The following is an 8,239-nucleotide window of genomic DNA, read 5'->3' as shown; positions in this document are numbered from 1 at the left end:
TTTGAATTTTAGCGTTTGTAAGAGGTTTAGTAGTCTTTTTATGGTTTCAGGTTTTTATTTAGGGTTTTAAGGTTTTGTAAGTATTCCCTCAGAGTGTTTTAGGTTTTCTGGGGATTTTAGTGTTTTGTTGTATTTTTTAGCTTTCTTTTTTTTTTTTTTTTTTTTGAAGGATTTTAGGTTTTTTATAGTTTTAGGGATTTTTTGGTGTCTTTTTAGTGTTCGTTACTTTTTCAGAATTATAGGGTTCTTTTTTTAGTGTTTTACGGTTTTTTGTTTTTGTTTTTGAAAGGATTTAGGGTGTCTTTGTGTTTTAGGTTTTGTTTATGTGGTTTTTTTTTAAGAATATTATGTTTTTTTACGTTTTTTGGGATTTTAGAAACATTAGGGTTTTCTGTTTTTATTTATTTATTTATTTTTTATGGTCCTAGAAGCTTTTTTTTCCCCCAGGTTTTTGGAGTTTTTAGTGTTTTTTTTTAGGGTTCTAGAGATTATTTTATTTATTTTAGGTTGTTTTAGGTTTTAGGGTTTTTAAAAATAATTTAGAGTTCTTGAGGGTTGTTTAGAATTTTAATTTTTTTTCTTTTTTTAGTTTTTTAAAGTTTTTATTAATAATTTAGGGTTTTTTAAAAAAGTCTGAAGACAGCTACAGTGTACTTACATATAATAAATAAATAAATCTTTAAAAAAAAAAAAACGTTCTTTCATTAAAAAAACGATTTTGAACGGAAATAAAACTTGAGACCTGTGATTCATGTAATATATGTCAAAGAACCCAAAGAGTTGTTTGTGAGCTTTGAAACATGGGGCTGAGAATATAGCAGAACAGACCAGGACCTGCCCGAGCAGGCCCTTCGCCTCCCTATCTCCCACCCCTCTGACCTAACTTAAATGTTATCAGACTGCTGATGTTTAAATGGACCAATCATGTGAAACAGTGCCAATTCCTCCCCCAGCCCCACTCCTTTTATATAAAAACCCCTAGCTTCCAAGCCTCATGGTCGAATCCACTGTCTCCTGTGTGAGGTACATTTCAACCCAGAGCTCTGCCATTAAAATACCTCCTATTGTTACATCAAGGTGTCGTGTTCTGTTCCTGATTCTTGGGTGCATGCAGAATCGGGAGTTGAGTGGGGGTTTCACCACTAGGTTCTTTCAATTTTAGGGTTTTCTAGAGTTTAGGGCGATCATTTTTTTTTTGTATTGTTTGTTTGTTTGTTTGTTTTGTTTTTATGACTTTATGGTTTTTAGGGTCTTGTTAGGGTTATTGATGTTTTGTAGAATTTTAGGGCATTTTTATGGTTTTACAATTTTTTAGTGTCATTTTGGTGTTCTTGCTTTTTTTGAATTTAAGGTTTTTTATAAAATGTGTTTATTAAGTATTTTAGGGTTTTTGGTTTTTCTTAGCTTTTTAGGGCTCTTTTAGTGTTTGTTTAAAGATTCTAAGGTTTTTTAGAGTTTTCTTTTTTTAAGGTTTTTGATTTCTTTTAGAATTTTTTTTTTTTTTTTTTTAGTTTTTTAGAATTCTTAGGGTTTGGCAGGGGTTGAGGGCCTTAGGGATTTTATGTAAGGTTATGAGTTTTTTATGATATTAAAAAAATTTGTTTGTGTGTGTGTGTGTGTGTATGTGTTTGTGTGTGTTTTGTGTGTGAGTGTGAGTTTTTGAGTCAGCGGTTTTTGAGGTTTATTTTTAGGGTTTTTAAACGTTTAAGTTTCTTGATTTCTTCTAGATTTTAAGGTCTTTTAGGGTTTTAGGGTCTCACACACACAAACACACACTCTAAAAGAAACCAAAAACCTTAAAAAAAGAAAACTCTAAAAGAACTTAGAATCTTTAAACAAGGATTCTAAGGATTCTTTTAAACAAGATCTTTTTGAAGGAATTTAGGAATATTTTTTTAGGTTTTATTTTATTATTTTTTTAATGCTTTAGGTCTTGCTTTTTGGGGGTAGTTTAGTATTTTCTGAGTATTTTTAGGGTTCCAGAATTTTGATTGTTGTTGTTGTTGTTTTGTGGAGGGGGGGTTGTTTTATTTTTTGTTTTGTTTTGTTTTATAATTTTGGCAATATTTTTCTTTTTTTTAAGTATTTTATGTTATTTTAGGTCCTATTTTTAATTTTTTTATAAAATTATACTTTTTTATTTTGATTTCTTAAAGCTTCAAGGTTTTCTTTGAATGCTTTGAATGTTTTTAGGGTCTTTTTAGGTTTTTTTTCAAAGGATTTTAAAATTTTTTTATTTTTATGTCTTTAGGTTTTTGTTTGTTTGTTTCTTTGTTTGGTTCTTTTTAATGGTTTCAGGTTCAATTTTCGTTTTAGAGTTTTAGGGTTTTAAGGGTCTTTGAGGTTTTTTTTTTTATAACAATACTTTTAAGGGTTTTTTTTTAGGGATTTAGGATTCTTTTTAGGGTTTCAAGATTTCATTTAGAAGTTTAAAGTTTTGTAGGATTTTTTTATAGGAATTTAGGGTTTTTCTAGAGTTTCAGTGTTTTGATATATTTTTTCAAGTTTTTTTTTTTTTTTTTAATTTAGGATTTTTATGGTTTTAGGAATTCTGGCACAATCTTTTTAGAGTTCTTGATTTTTTCAGGGTTGATTTTTTTTTAGTGTTTTAGGGCATTTTTTTAGTTTTTTCAAAAGGATTTTAGGGTGTTTTAGTAATTTAGGGTTCGTTTATGGTTTTTGTAAGAATTTTTTTTTTTAGGTTTTTTTTTTAGATTTTTGAGCTTTAGTTTTACAGCTTTTTAGGTTTCTAGAAGGATCATTTTTAACATTATATGGTTTTTTAAAGTTAAGGATTTTTTGTGTCTTTTTAGGGTTCTAGAAATTTTTTTATTATTATTTTAAGTTGTTTAAGGGTTATTAAAAAAATTAGCATTTTTGAGGGTTTTTTTTACATTTTAAAAAATTTTTTATTAAGGATTTTATTTTTATTTCATTTTATGCTTTTATTTTATTTTCTTAAGGATTCTTTCCTTTAAAAGATGATTTTAGGATTTTTCTCAGTGTTTTGGGCAATTTTTTAATGCCATAGGGTCTTTTTTATGGTTTTATAATTTTTGGGGTATTTTTAGGGTTCTTGAGGTTTTGTTGAATTTTAGGGCAATTTTTAGGGGTTTAGAATTTTGGGGGTCTTATTAGAGTTCTTGCTTTTTTTTTTTTTTTTTGAATTGTAGTTTTTTTTATTTTAAAAAGTATTTATTAAGTATTTTAGGGTTGCCGGGCAGTGATGACCCGTACATTTAATCCCAGAACTTGGGATGCAGAAGCAGACAGATTTCTGAGTTTGAGGCCAGCCTGGTCTTGAGAGTGAGTTCCCGGAAAGCTAGAGCTACACAAAAAAACAGTCTCCAAAAAAAAAAAAAAAAAAAATGTATTTTAGGGTTTTTTGTTTTTTATTTTATTTTATTTTTTTTGTTTTGTTTTGCTTTATTTTATTTCTATTCTTTTTGTTTTTGTTTTTAGCTTTTTAGGGATTTTTGGGTGTTTGTTTAAAGAACCTAAGGTTTTTCTGGGTTTTCTTTCTTTTTTATTTATTTATTTATTTATTTTGGTTTTAGGTTAATTTTAGGGTGTTTTAAGTATTTAAGATATTTTAGGGTTTTGAGGGTGATTTTTGAAGTCCTTAGGGTTTTTATTTAGGGTTTTTAGGTTTTTTATGGTTTTAAAAAAATTTGGCCATCAGAGAAAAGAGAGGCCCATTGGTCTTGCAAACTTTACATGCCTCAGTACAGGGGAATGCCAGGGCCAAGAGGTGGGAGGGGGTGGGTAGGGAACTGGGGGGGGAGGGTATGTGAGATATTTGGTATAGCATTTGAAATGTAAATGAAGATAATACCTAATTAAAAAAAAAGTATTAAGAACTATTAGCCACCAAAAAAAAACCCCAAAAATCAAAAAACAAAAAAAAAAAAATAAAAATTGGGGTCTTATTGTGTTTTAGGGTCTTAGGTGTTTTTGAGGTTCAATTTTATGGTTTTTTTTTTTTTTTGAAACTTCTTGATTTCTTTTAGATTTTAAGGTATTTTAGGGTTCTTTAGGGTTTCTAAAGGATTTTAGGAATTTTTTAGGTTTTATTATTATTATTTTTTAAAGGATTTATTTTGTTGTTGTTGTTTTTTGTTGATGTTTTTTTTTTTTAGCGTTTTTGGGTTTCTCGGTCTTTGTAGTGTTTTTTGTTGTTGTTTTAGAATTTTGGGATATTTTGCTAGGGTTTTAGGTTCTTTTAGGTTCTTTTTTTTAAATAATTTTATAGGTTTTTTTTTAAAGGGTTTTTGTTGATTTTCTAAAACATCAAGGTTTTCTTTTTTAGGTTTTTAGGTTCTTTTCAGGTTTTTTTAAAGGACTTTCCTTAATTTTTTTTTTTTTTTTTAAGACTTGAGGGACTTCTTTAATGGTTTCAGGACCTTTTTAAAGGTTTTATGGGTTTTTTTGGTCTTTTTGTTAGGATTTTTGAGTATTTTTAAAGAATTTTGAGGGTTTTTTTAGGGGCTTATGGTTCTTTTTAGGGTTTCATGTTCTTATTTAGGGTTTTAAGATTTTTTTTATTTTATTTTATTTTTTTTTACAAATATTTAGGGATTTTATTGAGGGGAGTTCAGGGTTTAGGTGTAGCCAAGCATACACAGAGAAACCCAGTCTCAAAAAAAAAAACAAAATTCTATGGTTATTTTTGTGTTCATGTTTTTTTTAGAATTTAAGGAAGAAAGAATGAAAAGAATTTTAGGGACATTTTTTGGCTTTTGATGTATGTTCTTTGGAATTTTAGTTTTTTTATTTTTATTTATTTTTTTGTTTTGTTTTGTTTTTTTTTAAGGAATTTAATGTTTTTAGAAGAGTTTTTGTTGTTTTGCTTGAATATTTTTTTTTTTTAATTTTAGGGTTTTAATATTGGTATTTCATTGTTTTATGGTTGCCAGAAATGGTGGCATTGTGACTTCCAGGAAAGCCAGGGATACACAGAGAAACCCAGGCTCATAAACGAAGAAACGAAAAAAAAAAAGAAGAAGAAGAAGAAGAAAGGAAGAAAGAAAAGAGTTTCAGTGTAATTTTTTTAAGATGAGTGTTTAGAGTTTTTTTTTTTTTTTCACGGTTTTAGTGTATATTAGTGGTTTTTCTTTCTGTTTTTTGTTTTTGTTTTTTTTTGGGGGGGTTGGGTTTTTTTTTTTTTTTTTTTTTTTTTTTTTAGGCTTTACGGGTTCCTTTTTAGGGTTTTACAAAACTTTTTTTAGGTTTTTTCTGTTTTGTTTTTGTTTTTGTTTTTTATTTTTGTTTTTGAAAAGACTTTCTGAAAATTTTAGAGTTTTATTTTGCAGTTTATGAGTTTTACTCTTGTCAGACAGTGATGGTGCATGCCTTTAATCCCACACTTGAGAGAGAGAGGCTGAGGTATTGGATTTCTGAGTTTGAGGTCAGCCTGGTTTACAAAGTGAGTTCCGGGACAACCACACTGAAACACTGTCTCAAAAAACAAAAACAAACAAACAAACAAAAAGTTGTATGTTTATTTTTGTGTTCATGTTTTTTTAGAATTTAAGGTTTTTTTTAAATGGTTTTGTAGGGTTATAGAAGAATGCTTTTGAGGTACTTTGGTATTCAGGGTTTTAGTATATGTTTAGAGTTTATTCTATATTTTTAAAAGGATGTTAGGGTCTTTTAGTGATTTTGGGTTCTTAATAGGTTTAAGTGATTTTTAAGCATTTTAGTGTTTTATTTAGGGTTTGAGTGTGTTCTTAAGTTTTGTTTTATTTTTTTCATTTTAAGTTTGTATATTTTGAGTTTAAGAGCTTTAGTGTTGCCAGCCAATTTTTTTTTTTTTTTTTTTTTTTGGCTTTAAAAACCATTTTAGTGTGTTTTAGGGTTTTGGGTTTTTTTAAGCTTTATTTTTTATTTATTTATTTATTATTTTAGCATTTTTCTGTTCTTCTTAGGTTTTTTTGTTGTTGTTGTTGTTGTTGTTGTGGTGGTGGTGGTGGTTCTTGTTCTTCTTCTTCTATTTTTAATTTTAGGGTTTTAATTTTGGGGTTTAAAAGTTTTAGAGTTGCCAGGCAGTGGTGGCCCATGCCTTAAATCACAATACTTGGGAGGCAGAGGCTGGTGGATTTCCGAGTTTGAGGTCAGCCTTGTCTACAGAAGCAGCTCCAGAGCAGGTAGGGATACACAGAGAAACCCAGTCACAAAACACACACACACACACACACAAAAAGTAATAAAGAAAGAAAGAAATAAAAAAGAAAGAAAGAAAGAAGAAAGAAAGAAGAAAAAAAAAGAAAGAAAGAAAGAAAGAAAGAAAGAAAGAAAGAAAGAAAGAAAGAAAGAAAGAAAGAAAACAAAAAAAGGAAAGACTGAAAGGAAAGACTGAAAGAAAAGTACTTTATGGATATTTTTGGCTTATTGTGTGGTTCTTTTTTTTAATATTAGGTTTTTTTTTAGGTGTTTTAGGGTTTTTAGAAGAGTATTTTAGAATTTTGTTTGGTTTTAAGTGTTATAGTGTATGTTTAGAGCTTTTTCTATAATTTTTAAAGGACTTTAGGTTGTTTTAGTGATTTCTGGTTCTTATGAGGTTTAAGGGACTTATTTTTTTAGCACTTTACTGTTTTATTTTGTTTTTGTGTGTGTGTTCTTGAGTTTTTCTTTATAATTCGAGGGTTGTATATTGTGAGTTTAAGAGTTTTAGTGTTGCCAGCAACTTAAATTAGAATTTTTAAAATTTAGGGTTTTTATTTAGGGTTTGAAGAATTTTTAGAAGGGTGATTTAGAGTTTTTTTGGTTATCAGGCTTTTAGAATTTTTTAGTGTTTTTCCTCATTTTTTAAGGATTTTAATGTACTTTAGGGTTTGTGGGTTTAATTTAGGCTTTATTTTATTTATTTATTGTTTAGCATTTTACTCTACTTCTTAGGGGTATGTTGTTGTTGTTGTTGTTGTTGTCCTCGATTTTTTTTTTAATTAAGGTTTCATATTTGCGGATTATTATATGGTTGCCAGGCAATGGTGGCACATGCTTTAAATCCCAGCAATCGGGAGGCAGATGTAGGTGGACTTTTTAGTTTGAGACCAGCATAGTATACAGAGGGAGCTGCCGGACAGCCAGAGGTACATAGCTAAACACAGTCTCCCAAAACTCAAAAAAAAAATTTTTTTAGGGTCTTTTTGTGGTTCTTGTGTATATTTTTTTCTTTATTTCTTTTTTTTTAATAATTTTAGTGTTTTTCTTAAGGTTATTTAGAAGATTGTTTTAGAGTTTTGATGTTTTTTGTTTTTGTTTTTGTTTTTTTTTTGTGTGTTTCTTGTCTTTCAGGATTGTAGTGTATTTTTTGGGTTTTTATTTTTGTTTGTTTTTATTTTTATATTTTTTTAATATTTTAGAGTGTTTTAGGTATTTGGGTTTTTTTTTTTTTAAGGCTCTACAGTTTTTGTTTTTTTTTTCCTTTTAGGGTTTTTTGGCCTTTTTTTAGTAGTTTTTTTTTTTTTGATTTTTGTATTTTATTTCAGTGTTTTTAAGTATTATTAGTTTTTTAATATAAGGTTTTATTTTTGGATTTTAAGACTTAAGTTTTGGCTCAAAATGGTGGCCCTTGCCTCGATTCTCATCAACTGGGAGGCAGAAGTAGTGCAATTCTTAGTGAATGTCAGTCTGGTCTACAGAGGGAGCTCCAGGTGGACATCCAGAGATACACAGAGAAACCCAGTCACGAAAACCTCAAAAAAAAAAAAAGTAAGAAAGAAAGAAAGAAAGAAAGAAAGAAAGAAAGAAAGAAAGAAAGAAAGAAAGAAAGAAAGAAACTAGTAGGGACATTTTGGCTTTGTGTGTATTTTTTTTTCTTTTTAGATTTCTAAGTGCTTTTTAAGGGTTTGTACAATTTTTAGAAGAGTGTTTTAAGAAGTTTTTTTTGTTTATTTGTTTGTTTACAGGCTTTTAGTGTATTTTTAGTGTTTTTCTTGTTTTTAAGGATTTTCGTGTATTTTATGGTTTTGGGATTGAATTTAGCCTTTCTTTTTCTCTTTCTTTTTCTTTCTTTCTTTTTTCTTTTTTTTTTTTTTTTTAAGCTTTTTAGAGTATTTGTCAGGGTTTTTTGTTGTTGTTGTCCTTGATTCTTTTGTAAAAAATTTAGGGTTTTATATTTGGGTTTTAATTGTTATAGGTTTGCCAGGCAGTGGAAGCCCATGCCTTTAACCCCAACATTTAGGAGGCAGGATTTTTTGAGTTCGAGGCCAGCATAGTCTACACAGTGAGCTCCAGG

This window comes from Mus caroli, unplaced genomic scaffold (genome assembly GCF_978045245.1).
Source record: "Mus caroli unplaced genomic scaffold, Mus_caroli_1 scaffold_52, whole genome shotgun sequence".
NCBI classification, from domain to species: Eukaryota; Metazoa; Chordata; class Mammalia; order Rodentia; family Muridae; genus Mus; species Mus caroli.
This window is presented reverse-complemented; position numbering follows the sequence as displayed.